General features: G+C 45.9%; 6 non-coding genes across 6 annotated transcripts; 1 reads left to right on the top strand and 5 right to left on the bottom strand.

Annotated features, from left to right (window-relative positions):
- Positions 1 to 2,446: 2,446 nt before the first annotated feature.
- On the bottom strand, positions 2,447 to 2,519 carry trnaf-gaa (transfer RNA phenylalanine (anticodon GAA)). The gene has a single exon. It is a non-coding gene; the product is annotated as a tRNA-Phe (tRNA).
- A 1,028-nt stretch (positions 2,520 to 3,547) lies between these two features.
- trnad-guc (transfer RNA aspartic acid (anticodon GUC)) lies at positions 3,548 to 3,619 on the top strand. The gene has a single exon. It is a non-coding gene; the product is annotated as a tRNA-Asp (tRNA).
- A 621-nt stretch (positions 3,620 to 4,240) lies between these two features.
- On the bottom strand, positions 4,241 to 4,313 carry trnav-cac (transfer RNA valine (anticodon CAC)). The gene has a single exon. It is a non-coding gene; the product is annotated as a tRNA-Val (tRNA).
- Positions 4,314 to 5,653: 1,340 nt separating this feature from the next.
- Positions 5,654 to 5,726, bottom strand: trnav-aac (transfer RNA valine (anticodon AAC)). Its single transcript has one exon. It is a non-coding gene; the product is annotated as a tRNA-Val (tRNA).
- Positions 5,727 to 5,835: 109 nt separating this feature from the next.
- trnaf-gaa (transfer RNA phenylalanine (anticodon GAA)) lies at positions 5,836 to 5,908 on the bottom strand. Its single transcript has one exon. It is a non-coding gene; the product is annotated as a tRNA-Phe (tRNA).
- Positions 5,909 to 9,180: 3,272 nt separating this feature from the next.
- trnaf-gaa (transfer RNA phenylalanine (anticodon GAA)) lies at positions 9,181 to 9,253 on the bottom strand. The gene has a single exon. It is a non-coding gene; the product is annotated as a tRNA-Phe (tRNA).
- Positions 9,254 to 19,428: the final 10,175 nt, after the last annotated feature.

Raw genomic sequence — 19,428 nt, 5'->3', positions numbered from 1 at the left:
TCGGGCAATCACAAAGGGCTTGATTTCGTTAAATGCATGTGTTCATTTCCTTTCTGGAAAACTTGTTTTTGATGAAATTCACACAGCTTGCGAAAAATGAAATTCAATTCTTGGTTATCAGTGCAGAAGAAATATTACAGGCTGGCAAAATAAACGGGAAGAGATTTTTTTTTAACCGAAAACTTGTGATTCGAGAAATGACCTTACCAGTCGGTGAGCGCGTTCGGCTGTTAACCGAAAGGTTGGTGGTTCGAGTCCACCCAGGGACGGGGTTCTTTTGCAATATAAACATTGTCTTCAGTCGATTGGATTTCTCAGCGAAACCTTAACCATTTTAATATTTGCAGGAAATGCGAGTGTTTAACACGTGTCAGGGTCACCGGGAAATGTCCAATAATGCCCAACATTGCAACTCCCCAGAAAACCATATTCACTCAAAAAAAATTATCGTCGAATCTTCATTTATACTCCAGTTATCCAGAATCCTCTGCTGAAATATTTTAAAAATACAATGCAGGTTTGTTTGAGAACTTGACAAGCATTCTTACAATAGCACTGTGCAGTTGGATTTTGATATTTTGACATATTTACCTTAATTTTAAACATAAATACTATACAGTCTATTGTAATTTTAAAATATGTTAGCTGAGGATGCAAAGGGGTGAAAGGGAAAGGTCAGAGGGTATAGTAAAAACAAGGTTAGGATTGGTGGAGGTGGTAGGGGTGTTGATGGTTTTTCTCTTGTCATGGAAATATAACTATTAATTTTAAAGGATCACTTACTGACGTCAGACAGCTGCCAATTCTCCAGACGCGTCTCTGGAAGGATAAACAGTTTATCCTCCGAGGTTCGTCCAATTTGCTAAAATTGTCCGGGTCCGGATGGAGTTTCAGCAGCCGGTCGCGCTCAGGTTTGTGATCCCGGACGAGCCCTCAAATTGTCATGGAAATATAACTATCAAGGAAGCCACAAGAGAGAGTTCTCACCTGAGTAAGGTCTTTATTTCAATATTGCAATATTGGGAGCCCTGCAAAGTGCAACCAGAGACTCAATTTGTTACAAGCAGTACAGGGTTTTTATAAGACGTTGCGCTGTAAAAAAGTTCAGCACTTGGTCCCTTCTAAAACTTCCCCTTTCTCTAAGAGAAAACAGATTACATCATAGAGCGAGAGAAGAAAAACTAGATTTGTTATTCAAAGCTTATCAGTTACTTTCAGCTAATTCTAATGACCCAGACAGCATATATTGTTTTGGTACATTGTCTTCTAAACTAACCTAAACAGTGTACTTTGTTGACAAACTGTTTTCTAAAATTCTGCACGCACTGTAGCACAGCAGTTACATCCTTGAAATATATTATCTAAAAGCACCAATATATTTTTTCAAAGCTCTCTACATTTTTAAGAATCAATTTACTTATTAGATTTCCACTTCACCGGCATCATGCAAGCAAACTACATAAATATGAGAAAACACGCAAGAGAGTTGTCACTCAGAGTGTCGAAGGGTCGATGTATACTGGGGCTCAGTTGAAATGCAACGTCAGGACTTTTCCGAATTATGTCACACGAAGAGAGCACAGCCCTTTCCGCCCTGCCGCGTGTGTCTCGGTAACTCGCTGTGATCGTATAGTGGTCAGTACTTTGCGTTGTGGCCGCAACAACCCCGGTTCGAATCCGGGTCACTGCAGAATAGGGGCGTCTGCTTTTACTACTCGCACGAATGAAGGCAAAAAAAAGCCAATCGACGTGAACGAACGGCGCTTTACAGAGGAGTACTGCCTGACTGGATCGTTGATGAACGACAGAGGCCACTCCGACCTCTTCTCGGTTTTCTTCAATGACTTACTAAGGATCTTCTTCACATTCGCCCATGCAGGGGAAGCCAGTTACACCAAAGCAAACGCAGGAAAGTGCATTTCAAGCAGAGACCAGGAGGGACTTGTTTACACCGAGAGTGGGCGGAGAATGGAACAATGCGCCCAGCCCTGTTGCTGGAGCCGATTCTTGATGAGCTCTTGGGCTCACTAAGAGGCCCCCGCTGGATGCTAATCTTTCTGTTGTTCTTGCAGGTCCTGCGCTGCTTTTGAGCCGACAGAGCTCGACCTGGTCTGTCGGCACAGCCCAATTGCAAATGATCGGCTCCGCGTACAGAAGGAACGTGCGTTTGGTACAAGAGTGCACGAAGGCACCGGAAATACATTGGGAACAAATGACCGGTCGCTCAAGACCTCTGTGAAGTACAGGAGCGTGCAAAACGAGGCCGTTTCCGCCCGGTCTCAAACCGGGGACCTTTCGCGTGTTAGGCGAACGTGATAGCCGCTACACTACGGAAACCTGTAGGGACTGCTGCTGGTGTCTCGCTTGCGTTTCGGGCTGAGAAAGGGACGCGTCACTTTAGGAAGGGGGCGCTGGAGAGAGGAACAAAGGTCGCGATGAAACAAAATGCCGAAACCCGGGATCGAACCAGGGACCTTTAGATCTTCAGTCTAACGCTCTCCCAACTGAGCTATTTCGGCAGTGCGCAAAGCCCACAGCCACCTGCTCCAGCCTTCCTGTGTTGTGGCATGAGCGCACCAAGAGTAGCGGGAGAGTGTTGCAGGAACGTCACTCAGAAGGAAAGCCACCCAGCTGCGCCCTCTGAGCTCTGTCCAGCGCATCTTCCTCGCATGGACTCCTGCCTGCGACGGGCAGGAAACAATTAGCAAGAACAGAACGACACCCCATGGGTGTCTCATGACCGCACCTTAGGTTGTGACACGTGCAGGTGTGAGGGGTTGCCGGGCTACTTTGGAGCAGAGCTTGGGCGGAGGGGGGGCGGGAAAGCAGACAAAGAGGTGACACCTCAAGGTCTGCACGATCACAGCTCTCCGCCGCCCCAGGCTTCCGCTCGATAAGCTACTGGACACACCCGCCCCTCCTCACACAGACCGTGGAAAAGCCCCCGAGTGGGAGGGCTCTCTCTTCCTCCCAGGAGCTCTTTGACACGACGCCCAGACAGGGCGCGGGGAGCCGCCGCCTGCAAACACGGCTCCAGGCAGGTCTCCACTCCGCAGGAGCCGCAGAGCAGAGGAGATGAGGGCAGCTTAGCTCCTGTGCAGAGACCTGAGCTGTTGTTGCTGTGGATGCTGTCTTTTCTGCACTCGGGGTAGGAGTGAATGTTGAGTTGCCCTTAGAAATGAAGCAGAGCACTTCAACGGCACGGGTGTGTGTGTGTGTGTGTGCGCCTTGGTGATTCTGGGAGACAGATCGAACCTGGGCTAAAAGAGAGGGGGCTTAGCCCTCTTCCATTTGCTAGTTCAAAGTTGTACAACCCCTTTGTATCTGCTAGGCGGCGCAGTCGTCGTGCACAAAGAACGCTTTGAAAAGCGTCAAAGGCAAGTCATTCCGAGTTGGTCGTTTGTGTTTTCCGTTCAGACGCGAAATGCTGACATGATCTCTCGGCTCCTCGGTTGTCATTTCTGCTCCATAAAGGGATCACAGCACGCGTCGGCTTCCAGCATGCTGGGTCGGGACACGATGCCGGGGGTTGGAGAGAGCGATGTCTTCCTCGTTAGTATAGTGGCAAGTATCCCCGCCTGTCACGCGGGAGACCGGGGTTCGATTCCCCGACGGGGAGTAGCTTTTCTTTCACCTCCTTAGAGAAATGACTGCCTTTCACTTCTCTGTTTTCTTTCACAGCGTCGTGCACCTTTTCATTGCTCTCGCTTTCAGAGCCTCCGCACGGCAGTCGACTCGACATCAGGAAGCACATTGAAGTGAAAGCAGGAAGCGCTGCGACATGCGCTGTGCAGATCCCGCCACACTAAGAGGTGAGTGGGTCTGTTCGATGCACATAGAACGCTTTGAGAAGCGTCAAAGGCAAGTCATTCCGAGTTGGTCGTTTGTGTTTTCCGTTCAGACGCGAAATGCTGAAATGATCTCTCGGCTCCTCGGTTGTCATTTCTGCTCCGTAAAGGAATCACAGCACGCGTCGGCTTCCAGCACGGTGGGTCGGGACACGATGCCGGGGGTCGGAGAGAGCGATGTCTTCCTCGTTAGTATAGGACCTGTCACCTGTCCCCACCTGTCACGCGGGAGACTGGGGTGCATCAGGACGCGCCTTGAAGTGAAAGCAGGATGCGCTGTGACATGCACTGTGCAGATCCCGCCACACTAAGAGGTGGGTCCAGTGGGTCTGTTCGATCACAGCGCTAGGCGAATCCCCAATCCCCTTTTGTGCCTTGCGACAAAAGATGTCTGTTTCCGCCCGGTTTCGAACCGGGGACCTTTCGCGTGTGAGGCGAATGTGATAACCACTACACTACAGAAACGGTGGTAAGATGTGCCCAGCGGCCCAGCGCTGAGCTTCGCCAATGCGATTTAGCTGCTTCCAGTGCCTTTATTGGAGTGCGCTGATGGACCGTGCTCTCTCTCCAGAGACCAGCACGCCTGTCATGGACGGAGCAGGAAAGGCGGCGCCACATTCTACAGCCCTCTCCACGCAATCGACGAAATCGGGCTACTGAAGTGGAGAAAATCGCCTCTCCAGAAAGTGCAAATATCATCTTGGAGACTATAAATCCTATTGCCGAAGGTCAGCCCTGTCTACCAGAGTAACCCTCCCACAGCGATGATCAGCTCGTCTCACACGCGAGAAGTTTCGGTTGGAAACAAGCGCCCCCTCTTCTTGCACGTTTTGCACGTTCGAGTAGTTTTAATGCGGCTCTTTCGTACACGGTGCTGATCTTTTGGAAAGCAGGAGGCAAAACCGAGTCGAACCGCCTGGGTGAAAACCAGGAACCCTAACCGCTAGACTATATGGCAGCGAACAACCATGCTGTTCCCGGCATCATGCAAGCAAACTACATAAATATGAGAAAACACGCAAGAGAGTTGTCACTCAGAGTGTCGAAGGGTCGATGTATACTGGGGCTCAGTTGAAATGCAACGTCAGGACTTTTCCGAATTATGTCACACGAAGAGAGCACAGCCCTTTCCGCCCTGCCGCGTGTGTCTCGGTAACTCGCTGTGATCGTATAGTGGTCAGTACTTTGCGTTGTGGCCGCAACAACCCCGGTTCGAATCCGGTTCACGGCAGAATAGGGGCGTCTGCTTTTACTACTCGCACGAATGAAGGCAAAAAAAAGCCAATCGATGTGAACGAACGGCGCTTTACAGAGGAGTACTGCCTGACTGGATCGTTCATGAACGACAGAGGCCACTCCGACCTCTTCTCGGTTTTCTTCAATGACTTACTAAGGATCTTCTTCACATTCGCCCATGCAGGGGAAGCCAGTTACACCAAAGCAAACGCAGGAAAGTGCATTTCAAGCAGAGACCAGGAGGGACTTGTTTACACCGAGAGTGGGCGGAGAATGGAACAATGCGCCCAGCCCTGTTGCTGGAGCTGATTCTTGATGAGCTCTTGGGCTCACTAAGAGGCCCCCGCTGGATGCTAATCTTTCTGTTGTTCTTGCAGGTCCTGCGCTGCTTTTGAGCCGACAGAGCTCGTCCTGGTCTGTCGGCACAGCCCAATTGCAAATGATCAGCTCCGCGTACAGAAGGAACGTGCGTTTGGTACAAGAGTGCACGAAGGCACCGGAAATACATTGGGAACAAATGACCGGTCGCTCAAGACCTCTGTGAAGTACAGGAGCGTGCAAAACAGGGCTGTTTCCGCCCGGTCTCGAACCGGGGACCTTTCGCGTGTTAGGCGAACGTGATAGCCGCTACACTACGGAAACCTGCAGGGACCGCTGCTGGTGTCTCGCTTGCGTTTCGGGCTGAGAAAGGGACGCGTCACTTTAGGCAGGTGGCGCTGGAGAGAGGAACAAAGGGCGCGATGAAACAATATGCCGAAACCCGGGATCGAACCAGGGACCTTTAGATCTTCAGTCTAACGCTGTCCCAACTGAGCTATTTCGGCGGTGCGCAAAGCCCACAGACACCTGCTCCGCCTTCCTGTGTTGTGGAATGAGCGCACCAAGAGTAGCGGGAGAGTGTTGCAGGAACGTCACTCAGAAGGAAAGCCACCCAGCTGCGCCCCCTGAGCTCTGTCCAGCGCATCTTCCTCGCATGGACTCCTGCCTGCGACGGGCAGGAAACAATTAGCAAGAACAGAACGACACCCCATGGGTGTCTCATGACCGCACCTTAGGTTGTGACACGTGCAGGTGTGAGGGGTTGCCGAGCTACTTTGGAGCAGAGCTTGGGCGGAGGGGGAGCGGGAAAGCAGACAAAGAGGTGACACCTCAAGGTCTGCACGATCACAGCTCTCCGCCGCCCCAGGCTTCCGCTCGATAAGCTACTGGACACACCCGCCCCTCCTCACACAGACCGTGGAAAAGCCCCCGAGTGGGAGGGCTCTCTCTTCCTCCCAGGAGCTCTTGGACACGACGCACAGACAGGGCGCGGGGAGCCGCCGCCTGCAAACACGGCTCCAGGCGGGACTCCACTCCGCAGGAGCCGCAGAGCAGAGGAGATGAGGGCAGCTTAGCTTCTGTGCAGAGACCTGAGCTGTTGTTGCTGTGGATGCTGTCTTTTCTGCACTCGGGGTAGGAGTGAATGTTGAGTTGCCCTTAGAAATGAAGCAGAGCACTTCAACGGCACGGGTGTGTGTGTGTGCGCGCCCTGGTGATTCTGGGAGACAGATCGAACCTGGGCTAAAAGAGAGGGGGCTTAGCCCTCTTCCATTTGCTAGTTCAAAGTTGTACAACCCATTTGTATCTGCTAGGCGGCGCAGTCGTCGTGCACAAAACGATTTGAAAAGCGTCAAAGGCAAGTCATTCCGAGTTGGTCGTTTGTGTTTTCTGTTCAGACGCGAAATGCTGAAATGATCTCTCGGCTCCTCGGTTGTCATTTCTGCTCCGTAAAGGGATCACAGCACGCGTCGGCTTCCAGCATGCTGGGTCGGGACACGATGCCGGGGATTGGAGAGAGCGATATCTTCCTCGTTAGTATAGTAGCAAGTATCCCCGCCTGTCACGCGGGAGACCGGGGTTCGATTCCCCGACGGGGGGTAGCTTTTCTTTCACCTCCTTAGAGAAATGACTGCCTTTCACTTCTCTGTTTTCTTTCACAGCGTCGTGCACCTTTTCATTGCTCTCGCTTTCAGAGCCTCCGCACGGCACACGACTCGACATCAGGAAGCACATTGAAGTGAAAGCAGGAAGCGCTGCGACATGCACTGTGCAGATCCCGCCACACTAAGAGGTGAGTGGGTCTGTTCGATGCACAAAGAACGCTTTGAGAAGCGTCAAAGGCAAGTCATTCCGAGTTGGTCGTTTGTGTTTTCCGTTCAGACGCGAAATGCTGAAATGATCTCTCGGCTCCTCGGTTGTCATTTCTGCTCCGTAAAGGAATCACAGCACGCGTCGGCTTCCAGCACGGTGGGTCGGGACACGATGCCGGGGGTCGGAGAGAGCGATGTCTTCCTCGTTAGTATAGGACCTGTCACCTGTCCCCACCTGTCACGCGGGAGACTGGGGTACATCAGGACGCGCCTTGAAGTGAAAGCAGGATGCGCTGTGACATGCACTGTGCAGATCCCGCTACACTAAGAGGTGGGTCCAGTGGGTCTGTTCGATCACAGCGCTAGGCGAATCCCCAATCCCCTTTTGTGCCTGGCGACAAAAGATATCTGTTTCCGCCCGGTTTCGAACAGGGGACCTTTCGCGTGTGAGGCGAACGTAATAACCACTACACTACAGCAACGGTGGTAAGACATGCCCAGCGGCCCAGTGCTGAGCTTCGCCAATGCGATTCAGCTGCTTCCAGTGCCTTTATTGGAGTGCGCTGATGGACCGTGCTCTCTCTCCAGAGACCAGCACGCCTGTCATGGACGGAGCAGGAAAGGCGGCGCCACATTCTACAGCCCTCTCCACGCAATTGACGAAATCGGGCTACTGAAGTGGAGAAAATCGCCTCTCCAGAAAGTGCAAATATCATCTTGGAGACTATAAATCCTATTGCCGAAGGTTAGCCCTGTCTACCAGAGTAACCCTCCCACAGCGATGATCAGCTCGTCTCACACGCGAGAAGTTTCGGTTGGAAACAAGCGCCCCCTCTTCTCGCACGTTTTGCACGTTCGAGTAGTTTTAATGTGGCTCTTTCGTACACGGTGCTGATCTTTTGGAAAGCAGGAGGCAAAACCGAGTCGAACCGCCTGGGTGAAAACCAGGAACCCTAACCGCTAGACTATATGGCAGCGAACAACCATGCTGTTCCCGGCATCATGCAAGCAAACTACATAAATATGAGAAAACACGCAAGAGAGTTGTCACTCAGAGTGTCGAAGGGTCGATGTATACTGGGGCTCAGTTGAAATGCAACGTCAGGACTTTTCCGAATTATGTCACACGAAGAGAGCACAGCCCTTTCCGCCCTGCCGCGTGTGTCTCGGTAACTCGCTGTGATCGTATAGTGGTCAGTACTTTGCGTTGTGGCCGCAACAACCCCGGTTCGAATCCGGGTCACGGCAGAATAGGGGCGTCTGCTTTTACTACTCGCACGAATGAAGGCAAAAAAAAGCCAATCGATGTGAACGAACGGCGCTTTACAGAGGAGTACTGCCTGACTGGATCGTTCATGAACGACAGAGGCCACTCCGAGCTCTTCTCGGTTTTCTTCAATGACTTACTAAGGATCTTCTTCACATTCGCCCATGCAGGGGAAGCCAGTTACACCAAAGCAAACGCAGGAAAGTGCATTTCAAGCAGAGACCAGGAGGGACTTGTTTACACCGAGAGTGGGCGGAGAATGGAACAATGCGCCCAGCCCTGTTGCTGGAGCCGATTCTTGATGAGCTCTTGGGCTCACTAAGAGGCCCCCGCTGGATGCTAATCTTTCTGTTGTTCTTGCAGGTCCTGCGCTGCTTTTGAGCCGACAGAGCTCGTCCTGGTCTGTCGGCACAGCCCAATTGCAAATGATCGGCTCCGCGTACAGAAGGAACGTGCGTTTGGTACAAGAGTGCACGAAGGCACCGGAAATACATTGGGAACAAATGACCGGTCGCTCAAGACCTCTGTGTGTCTCGAACCGGGGACCTTTCGCGTGTTAGGCGAACGTGATAGCCGCTACACTACGGAAACCTGCTGGGACCGCTGCTGGTGTCTCGCTTGCGTTTCGGGCTGAGAAAGGGACGCGTCACTTTAGGCAGGGGGCGCTGGAGAGAGGAACAAAGGGCGCGATGAAACAAAATGCCGAAACCCGGGATCGAACCAGGGACCTTTAGATCTTCAGTCTAACGCTCTCCCAACTGAGCTATTTCGGTAGTGCGCAAAGCCCGCAGCCACCTGCTCCAGCCTTCCTGTGTTGTGGCATGAGCGCACCAAGAGTAGCGGGAGAGTGTTGCAGGAACGTCACTCAGAAGGAAAGCCACCAAGGTGCGCCCTCTGAGCTCTGTCCAGCACATCTTCCTCGCATGGACTCCTGCCTGCGAGGGGCAGGAAACAATTAGCAAGAACAGAACGACACCCCATGGGTGTCTCATGACCGCACCTTAGGTTGTGACACGTGCAGGTGTGAGGGGTTGCCGGGCTACTTTTGAGCAGAGCTTGGGCGGAGGGGGGGCGGGAAAGTAGACAAAGAGGTGACACCTCAAGGTCTGCACGATCACAGCTCTCCGCCGCCCCAGGCTTCCGCTCGATAAGCTACTGGACACACCCGCCCCTCCTCACACAGACCGTGGAAAAGCCCCCGAGTGGGAGGGCTCTCTCTTCCTCCCAGGAGCTCTTGGACACGACGCACAGACAGGGCGCGGGGAGCCGCCGCCTGCAAACACGGCTCCAGGCAGGACTCCGCTCCGCAGGAGCCGCAGAGCAGAGGAGATGGGGGCAGCTTAGCTCCCGTGTAGAGACCTGAGCTGTTGTTGCTGTGGATGCTGTCTTTTCTGTTCTCGGGGTAGGACATCAGGAAGCACATTGAAGCGTTGCGACATGCACTGTACAGATCCCGCCACTACTGGGCCCGATTTCCCTGGATCGAAACCGGGCGGACACAGGCCCGTTTCGTTTGTTGCCATGCACACTGTTTGGGGATTCGCCTAGCGCTGTGATCGAACAGACCCACTCACCTCTTAGTGTGGCGGGATCTGCACAGTGGATGTCGCAGCGCATCCTGCTTTCACTTCAATGCATGTCCTGATGTACCCTGGTCTCCCGCGTGACAGGTGGGGATACTTGCCACTATACTAATGAGGAAGACATCGCTCTCTTCTTAGTGTGCAAAACACTTACTTGCAGCATTGTGGGTGCTGTGGTTTAAATGCTATTGGTTTGTGAACAGAATACCCCTATTCCAGTGCATTGTGCCACATTAAATAAACACACGAGAAAAAGAGATTCAGAACGCAAAGCTGTGTCAGTGTTCTGTGTAAAAAATCGGTTTGAACATCATGGGAGCTGTTTTTAATAAGCTGCTGAGTAATGAATATTTTAATCTTCCTGCTGTCAGTAGTATTGTGCATATAGTTGACTCTTACCTGAATGAAAACAGGACGTAAAGGAAGGGTTTCAGAATTCAGACAAAGCTTTATTCTCGTGCTTACAGTCCGAGTAATTGGAGACTGCGCTATTCTGTTGCCTATGGTCATATACGGGTTTTTCGCATGAAGCCGTATTGAACAGCATTTCTCGCGTTGTGAACTTGTGTATACAGCGGTCCCCCGGGTTCCACTTAGTGCGTAATTATGCATCGATGAAAAACCGGAGGTTTAAAAAAAGATAATTAGCTCACTGATACTTTGATGTAGAGGCTGTGGAAATATCCACGTCGTGGTCTTTAAAATGCATTTGGTTTGAAGGCGTTCTGTGCTTCCGTTGCGAAGATATGGACAAAAGAATATTCGTGCTTGGTCCAAAAACTGTAATATAAACGAAAAAGTTAAGGCTGAGAAAGCATTCACAATGTATTTTATGCACAAAGCAAGTATTCTCGCGAATCTAAGAGGTTTCGTGTAAACGCTACAGGCGTGGCAAAATCGTTTTCGAACTTCAAGCTAACTTTACCCCCGGTGTTTTACGCTGCTCCTTTCTACACTGAACTGGTCATTTGGACACCGTAAGACAAGAGAGACACATTTCTATGTAATCAGGAAACCAGGAATCCTAACCGTTAGCCCGTTAGTGCCACAGAAAAAAAAACGTTTCAGCAAGATAAAATTGCAGGGTAAACACATTTTTTTCTTTTTCGTAGCGCTTGTGTTTTGTTTGATTTAGCGAATTTTATACACTTTATTTCTGACACATGACTTAAAAGGCTGGTAGAGTATATTTAATACAAAAGCGCTGAACAACAATTTTCATCTACCGTATTGTCATGTTTTTTAAAAAAGCAAGTTAAATGCATGTATAGTAAATGTTTTTTTTTCATATAATAGTGTTTATGGTCTGATAAACGTAATTCATTATTTAACGGACATTTGGTATAATTAAAAAAATACTCATTCACGAATGTAAACATTTTTTACAATAACGTGTTCTATTATACATGCAGCAATATCACCAGACAGTTTAATGGTCTGTCGTCCTTTTACAGTTCTGGGTTTTATTCTGTCTTCAGATGCACCAGATGTATTTTTAAAATACGTAAATAACAATTCTGGTGCAGCAAAGCATTCTGATTAATTCAGATTCACTCTTCACGTGTGTTATAGATATCATATTGTAGCGTTTGGCAGGTTCTTTTTCAGAACTAAAGAACAGTGGAGACGCGATTAACCAAGCACTGGCTTTATTTTACAACCACCCCAAAACCAAACACAGGATCTACACACACATGAGGAGACTGACGAACACGTACACACGGTGGTAATTACCTAACAACACACTCTACTTTTACAGGACTACACAGGGCACTAGAATTACTAGGACATTATTTACACAGGTAGGGTCAGCCGCTGGTCATCGTGCTGACCCTCAGACTCTTCCCGGCTACCACTCCCAGCATGCCCAGCGGTACTACGAGCGCCTAGGGGCGCTTCCTCCTCACCACCAGGCGAGGGCGTTACAATATAATGTTTTTGTATCCACGCAAAATCTCGCATGAAGTTGATAAACTTTGCTTGTAACATATTTAACAAGGCACAGTGCCAAACTATTAAAATACATCAGAAAAGAACCCGAACTCATCTAATTGATGTATTTGAAACGAACGGGTGGGAGACTTTAATATGGCGTTCTGGAAATTCACTTTTAGGAGTTTTCGGAAGTCTGGACCCAGATATACAGTGAGGGAGGAGTGCTTGACTTCCTGCTTTCAGCTCGTGCATTGTTTCTACGTGTGAAAACCAACAGAGAGAGCTTTATCGGTTCACAGAAACGTCCCAGCAGTTTTCTAGGTTAAGATGGAAGAATAAATGTAATAAATGGAGATGTTATTGCTGCTGGGGAGTATGAAGGCGGTTTAGCGAGGCGGTGGCGTGTGGAGGGAGGAGACGCGCATTCCGCACGGGCAGCGCAGAGCAATGAGTCACACCTGCTGCGCGCTGAGTCCTGTCCTATATAACCGCTGAGCCCGGACACAGCCTCTCCAGCCAGTGCTGGAGTTTTTTTTTTAAATAATACTTCAGAAAGTGCAGGAACTGACTCTCTTGCTCAGTTGAGGCTATAGGAATCTGTGTTTCTCTCAGGCTGTCAGGAATAGCGCTTATTATATTTTTTTCTCAGGCTAAACAGTATCATTGGGCTGAATTTCAGTTAAACGCCTAGTTTAGAAAGATCAAGAATGAGTTAGGGAAGACAGAGGTGGAGACTAATGGAAGTTATGAAAGCCATTAATGGGTTGTCTCTGCTTGAGCTTGATTTAGACCTTAGTAGTGCAAAGTCTAGGGGTTAATTGCAACAAACTGAAAGTGAAGTACTAACAGGCGTTCAACCCGTGTTTAGTACGCAGCTGTGGTCTGAAGTTGTGCTCCACCTTAAGTCCAATTGCAATGAACGTTGCTATTGTGCTTAGTCCAGCACCGTACTAACCCTGTTCTCAATTGCAACGAACACAGAGTAATAGTTGTTGCCCTCTAGAAGTGACTAAACTAGTGAATTATTTTAAACCACCTCTTAATATGGCTTGAGCAACTTAGTACCATACTTGGTGTAACGATGAATTGCATTAGAAGGCTCCAGAATATAGTGGAAATAATATCGTTACCACGTACTGAATTTATGCATCCGTCGCTTGAAAACATTGTAATATTTAATTAAAATTGCTTAACACTCATACCACATTTATTCATAATGAAGCTGATTAATATGTGTATTTACAAAAGTGACATTTACTAATTATGTTGAATGTTAATCATTACTAGTAGCTGTGAAGTTTAAGGTGCTAGGGAGTGAAGAGAACAGAACTTAAACTATTATTTATATAAATGTAGCGTGAGGCTTTAATGTGTTCTATAAAATCGAGGAGTCAACTGGATAGATTTGTTAAATATTTTAGTGATGGGTCTCCGTATTTGTGGTTATCAGAGGAAAGCAGGGATGAGGAGGAAATAGGTGGCACCCAAGCATGTTAAAGGAAAAAACTCGGCATCTTAAGTGATTTATTATGGTTTACAGTCCCTTTTCTGTCCTGTGGCTGTGATCCAATGACTGTGTTGAAACAGCCAGGGTTGTGCTAGCTCTTGATGGACTGGTATGCAAACCAAATGACAGACAAGCAAAGCAATGTTTTACAATTCTGAAAGCTCGTTCAATGTGGCTTCTTGTGTTTTTATGACTCCTGTTATAGTGCTGGTCTTGTAATGTTGTTGGATTGTGCACAGGTGTCAGAAGATACCGTTATAAAGGATAAGCATGAGTTAGCAAAACAACACGCCAGCAAGCACTTCCCCACTTTGAAAGGAAGATGCTGGAACTGATTCTGAGAAGGTCAGACGAACAATAATTGTTGTATTTATTTGCTCAGGTAGTTTTATAAGTTTAATTTTCAGTAAAGTTCTGTTAAAAATAAATTAATGTCAAATTAATACAGTAGTGTCCTGTCTCAAGCCCACAGCTGCAGTTCTCATTTGTTTTGTGACTTATTGCAATTGAGTATCCCTCATTTGGTGAATTGTAGCCTCAATGCAATTCTTACATTTTAAAACTATATTTAAACTAAATTTCCTGACTAATTTTAAACAAGAGACAAAGTAATTAGCGTGGTCTATGAATTAACCTACTTATCAGATGCAATGTTCTGATGCACAGTCCCTTGCAATTCGGGCTAAATAGTACAACAACAATGCTGAGCCCTGTGAACTGGATTAAGCACAAGATGAGCTGAGCTCCAACTTGGTTCCAAATGTTTATTAAGCACAAGTTGAGCTGAACTGAAAGGAAGACATTGGAACTGACTAGAAAATAACTTAATTTGAAATGTACGCTCCTACTGATACAGGAGAGGGAGAAAATCAAAGTTCTGAAAAGTAAGCACAAAGCACACCCTGCTAAAGAAATGTATTGCCTTAAAAAAAATGCTTAGGTCAGAGGAACAATTGTTTTTTTTTTTGCACAAGTTTAATTTCCAGTTCTGTTAAAAATTAAACTTAACTTTACTGGTTATTAGTCGGTGTGTTTTGTAATGATTTAGCTATAACGATGTGTCCACTTATTCATCTGGAGTGTTAAACAAAATTAATGCTGCAATAATACAGTAGTGTTTAATTTCAAATGCACAGCTGTGGTTCTCATTTGTTTCATGACTAATTACAATTGGGTATCTCATTTAATAATGACGTAGCCTCATCAGGTGAATTGTAGCCTAAATGCAATTCTTAAATTAAAAACTAACTGATTTGTCAGGAAATTTAGTTTGAATATAAAGAAGAAACAGAAAAGTAATTGTATATTAATGTGGCCTATGTATTATTCTACTAATCAGAAGTGTTCTGATGTACAGTCCTCTCCAGTTCGGGCTAATTAGTTCAACAAGGCCAAGCCCTTGGAACCGGATTAGGCACAAGTTGAGCTGAGCTCCATCTTTGTTCCACATGTTTTTGCTGCAATTGAACTCGGAGCGGGAGATGATCTCCAGAATGTACCGTACTAACTTAGCACGCGGCTGTGTTTTAACTTGGGATGTCCATTGCAATTGACCCTGTGGGTTTATATACATGGGTTTCTCTGCATACACTACCATAAGGGAGGAATGGTGAGTTGGAGGGAGGGCACCAGTTTGGTTTATCAAGAATACACCAAACTGAGTAGAACTACAGATCCAACCATTCAAAATTTGCAGTAAATAGCAGTGCTTGTTCTGCAAAGAACTGTAGGATATCGCATGATGTATCAAAGTAGGGTGAAATATCTTGTAAAACCGCCAGGCGGAGCTATGAAAGCTTAATGTCTCATGTGCAGCATTTGCGCTGTTGCTAGAAAATGTATTTCTAAATATCACAAGATGTTCAAAGTTAAGTGATTTATTAATAACAACTAATCATTTCAAACTGCTTGTATTCTAAAATTGTATTTTGTTTGCGGGTGATTTGTCACTGTTTTCACAAACTTCAATTTATTAAACATCTTAGATATGGTGTTCCAGACCTCTGTTTACTTTCTGAAACTCCATCGATATTTCCTGTTTTCACACAGATAAGAATAAACTGCACGTGCAAATCTTTTCACAAGTGTAAAGATGTTCTGTGCTCAATAGCTCTTTAACACAGTACACATTATGTCATAGCTTTCTGAAGTCTGACAATCGTAAAAAGTTACCAAATAATATTGGTGAAACTGTTACCTGTCCTGGATAAAGCAATTAGAAAATAGTTGGATTTACACTTGTAAGAAAATTTCTGATTTTAATGGGACATGTTTAGTCTTTTCTTTTCAGCTTGAAATTAACTCTTGCCTACTATGTATATTCCATTGCAGCCATTTTAATGCAATGCAGCTCCATACTTCTCACAAAGTCTAGGCTAGGTGTTACACCCCACTGTGTTTATGTAGATTAGACAGTTCTACTTGGGGAGGGGAAGGAACTTTCAGTTTTCTGGTGTCATTGTTGGCCTTTAACATAAGGCAATCAGCAATCAAATGTCCTGTTTTTTCTTAAGTTGAACAAAGATGTGCCACATGCATACAGTGTCATGTTGTATATTTTTAATGCTACTACAGTACAGCTTGTGGGAAATACATTTGTCCTGTATCAAAGTTTAACTTACCCTACATTACAAACTGAGTGAATTCAACAGAATCGACGGCTAAAAGCAACATGTCAAAATGTTCCCAAAATAACAAAAAGTGAACGAGTTGAGGATTCGATAATAGAGTAATCATAACAATAACTCCCGAGTTGTTTAATGCAATCCAAATGAAAGAAGGACACTTAAATAAACATGAAAAGACTATTTGTTCATTGACGAAAAGTAATGTCGCACTCTCTCTTGTTTAATCTGATTGTTTTATTGCTGCACAGACTAAAACCAGAGAGAAATAGCACCTCTTTCTTTGAAGCATTTTGTTTATCCTATCATGTATCGGTTTCCAATCATACAAAGTAAGTTCTGAGAATCTCCAATTCAACATACCTATGTTTTCCTGGAGAATGCAAAGCCCTTTTGCCTCTGGACCAGTCAAAATTTATGGATGTGGTTCACCCCCAGTCCCAAAATTGCTAAACAGAAGAGTGGCGTAGCGGTCGGCTCTGGCTGTCCCCTCTGTGCCGACACACTGCACATTCAATCTCTCCTTCTCTTGACTGATGGGCAAAAGGTGGACATCTGGGAGAACTGTACGTGGCATCTGTGAGTTCTGCTGTGTAGATGGTGCTTCCTGAGGGGAGAGAGACAGTGGGGACGGCACCAGCCAATTCATTAGTGGTGGTGAGCAGAGAGGACAGGATGGAGTGTCCTGAAGGGGTGTGCTCTGCTGGGGGTGGAGAGTCGTATGGAGATACGCATTGCACCAGGTACAGCAACCTGTGTGGCAGGGAGGGGCACTTTTCAGGAGATGAAGGTCTGTTTGGAGACGGCTGACACCCTAGTGTTTGACTGCTGGAACATACAGATGCAGCCATTCAAAATGCGTGGGCGATACCGCATTATTTTCCAGTACGCTGTACGCAGTCTACCGCGAGTTACCGTAAATTCTCCTATAATACGGCAAGCAAAATTATAGTATCCGGAATTTCCGCAAGGTGGAGCTAATAAACTCAACCTCTCATGTTTGAGCTGTCGCCATCAAAGTCTTTAACGAAGATATTACTAATAGTAGTAATAATGAATGACCTTGGACGAGCTGTAAGTGTAAACTCAAAGTATTGGCCTGGTCAACATTCTTTTTTTCATTGACCGTCTTTGTAAAAGTAACACCACAGCATTTCGCAATCATGCATTTGTTTCCAATCATGCAAAGTACAGTAATTTTTGAGAATCAATTCACCATGCCTTTCACATGCTCATAAAAGAGATTGATTTAGGAACCTAAACATATTACCGTATGCAAACTGTACTGTATACAGTATGTATATGTATATTTAATGTCTTAACTGTGCCCTTTAAGTATTGAATATTTATATGGAATTTTACCACTGAAGGGAAATCTTAGTGCCTGAGCATAAAAAGAATAGGAGCATACTGCAACGCGTGTGAAGGCCATAAACGATATTAATTTTTGAACTTAAACATACAGTATATGGCTGGTCTCGGTACTTTAAAGAAAACATACACACCAGTATTCCATTTCTCACTAAACATTTTAAGCATCGAAGTCTTTAACTAACGTGATACCGGAGTCAACAAGCATACTTTTAGAATTCGATTAAAAGGGAATATAATATGGAATCGTGTATCTCAAGAAATTAATAACGATATGATTATAGTCGTGTACTGCGACAGGGCTGTGTAGGGCTGTTTCGCCTCTCTCTTCATGTGACTTCCCTTGTAGCCCACTGGTCTACGTGCCCGATTTCCAACTCACGGGCTGTGTGTTCAAATCCAGCTGGTGCTGGACTTTTCTTTTAACAAACATTTCTTCGAAAAAATAGAATAGCAATATTATGGACAATCAATTGACTTTTATATTTCAAAATATCACAACATGATCGATTCTAAGTCATTTTTGATAACAATGAATAGTCACCTTCTTCCCTTCTGACAACGGTCCCTGCTTCTGATTCCTGCTTCTATTGTGTGTGTGTGTAATAGAGTAAATTTTTATAGAGAAATGGAGGCTGGACAGTATGCGTTACAATATAAACATTTATATTGATTTAAATCGTGTTTTGATTTAAATCGAAAACGCATGTTTAATTATATGTGTTTTTTTAATCATAATCAGGCTAATGCAACATAAATTGATACAGTATCTTTGTCTTCTAAGTATCTTAATAAACTTTCAGCATAGCTTTCTACCCGTTTAGATTTATTTTTCTTGGGATTTTGGGATCAAACGTGGAAGGATTAGATTGTAATCGTTTTTATTTTTCAAATACGTTTTAGAAAAGTGTAATCTATACCTGCCCAGACTGTACGCCTTCCTAAACCCCGCCCTGACCACTTTCACTCCTGTCCTGCTCTTCCCCGCGCACCCCAGCCGGGCACTCTTCGGCCTCTGCCCGGGACGAATGTATATTTTGATCTTTACATCCGGCGTGGCACCGAGGGAGCGTCTGCATTTATAACTTAGTTTTTAAAATTAGTCAAGCAATATGAAGCATCTCCTTTTACTTTTAAGTCCCTTAAATACATTGAGCACAGCTTTCTCACCACTTAAGATTACTTTTTGATACCATCCTTACACAAAGCAGGAACTTTCCGATGACATACAGTACAAGTGGAAAGATTACAGATTTTAATCGTCTTTAATTTTGTTACGTTATACGTTTTAGGAACATTTCATCTAAACAAACACCACAAAACTATTCTCGATTGTATTTCTGAATGTTATGTTACATCTACAGTAGTTCACTGCTTTAAATACATCGAATTAAGAAAGTTAGATGTAGCACTTTAGATCTTTTTTTCTGAACCAGGGAAAATCATGTTTCTCTATAACAATAATAAAAAACATTATTTTACATATCACCTTTAAAAGTGGCATCTCAAAGCAAAAAAGTAGATGGGGAAAAACAGTTAAAAGGGACCAAAGTAAATACCAGACAAACGCAAACGCGTTTTTAATAGAAATGCTTTTATTCATTCAGCAGAGAGTGAGAGGGACATCCAGCAGAGAGAGACACACACACAGGTTTCCATTGACAAACGTAATTGTTTTTTTACATTCCTCTTGTCTAACAGGAATGTTTTGTTTCTGGACAAACTGTTAGACGAGAGGAAAAGAGCACCTCCTTCTACGAAGCATTTCGTTGATCCGATCACGAATTATTTTCCAGTCGCACAAAGTAAGGGTTGAGAATCTCCGATTCACCATGCTATTAATGGTTTCCCGGAGATTGCAAGGCAAGGCACTTTTGCCTCTGGACCCATCGAAATTTACAGACGTGGTCCACCCCCAGTAAATTTCA

Source organism: Lepisosteus platostomus, unplaced genomic scaffold (genome assembly GCF_059453375.1).
Source record: "Lepisosteus platostomus isolate fLepPlt1 unplaced genomic scaffold, fLepPlt1.hap1 Scaffold_99_H1, whole genome shotgun sequence".
Taxonomy (NCBI): Eukaryota; Metazoa; Chordata; class Actinopteri; order Semionotiformes; family Lepisosteidae; genus Lepisosteus; species Lepisosteus platostomus.
The sequence above is the reverse complement of the archived record's forward strand: the minus strand, read 5'-3'. Positions and strand labels throughout refer to the sequence as shown.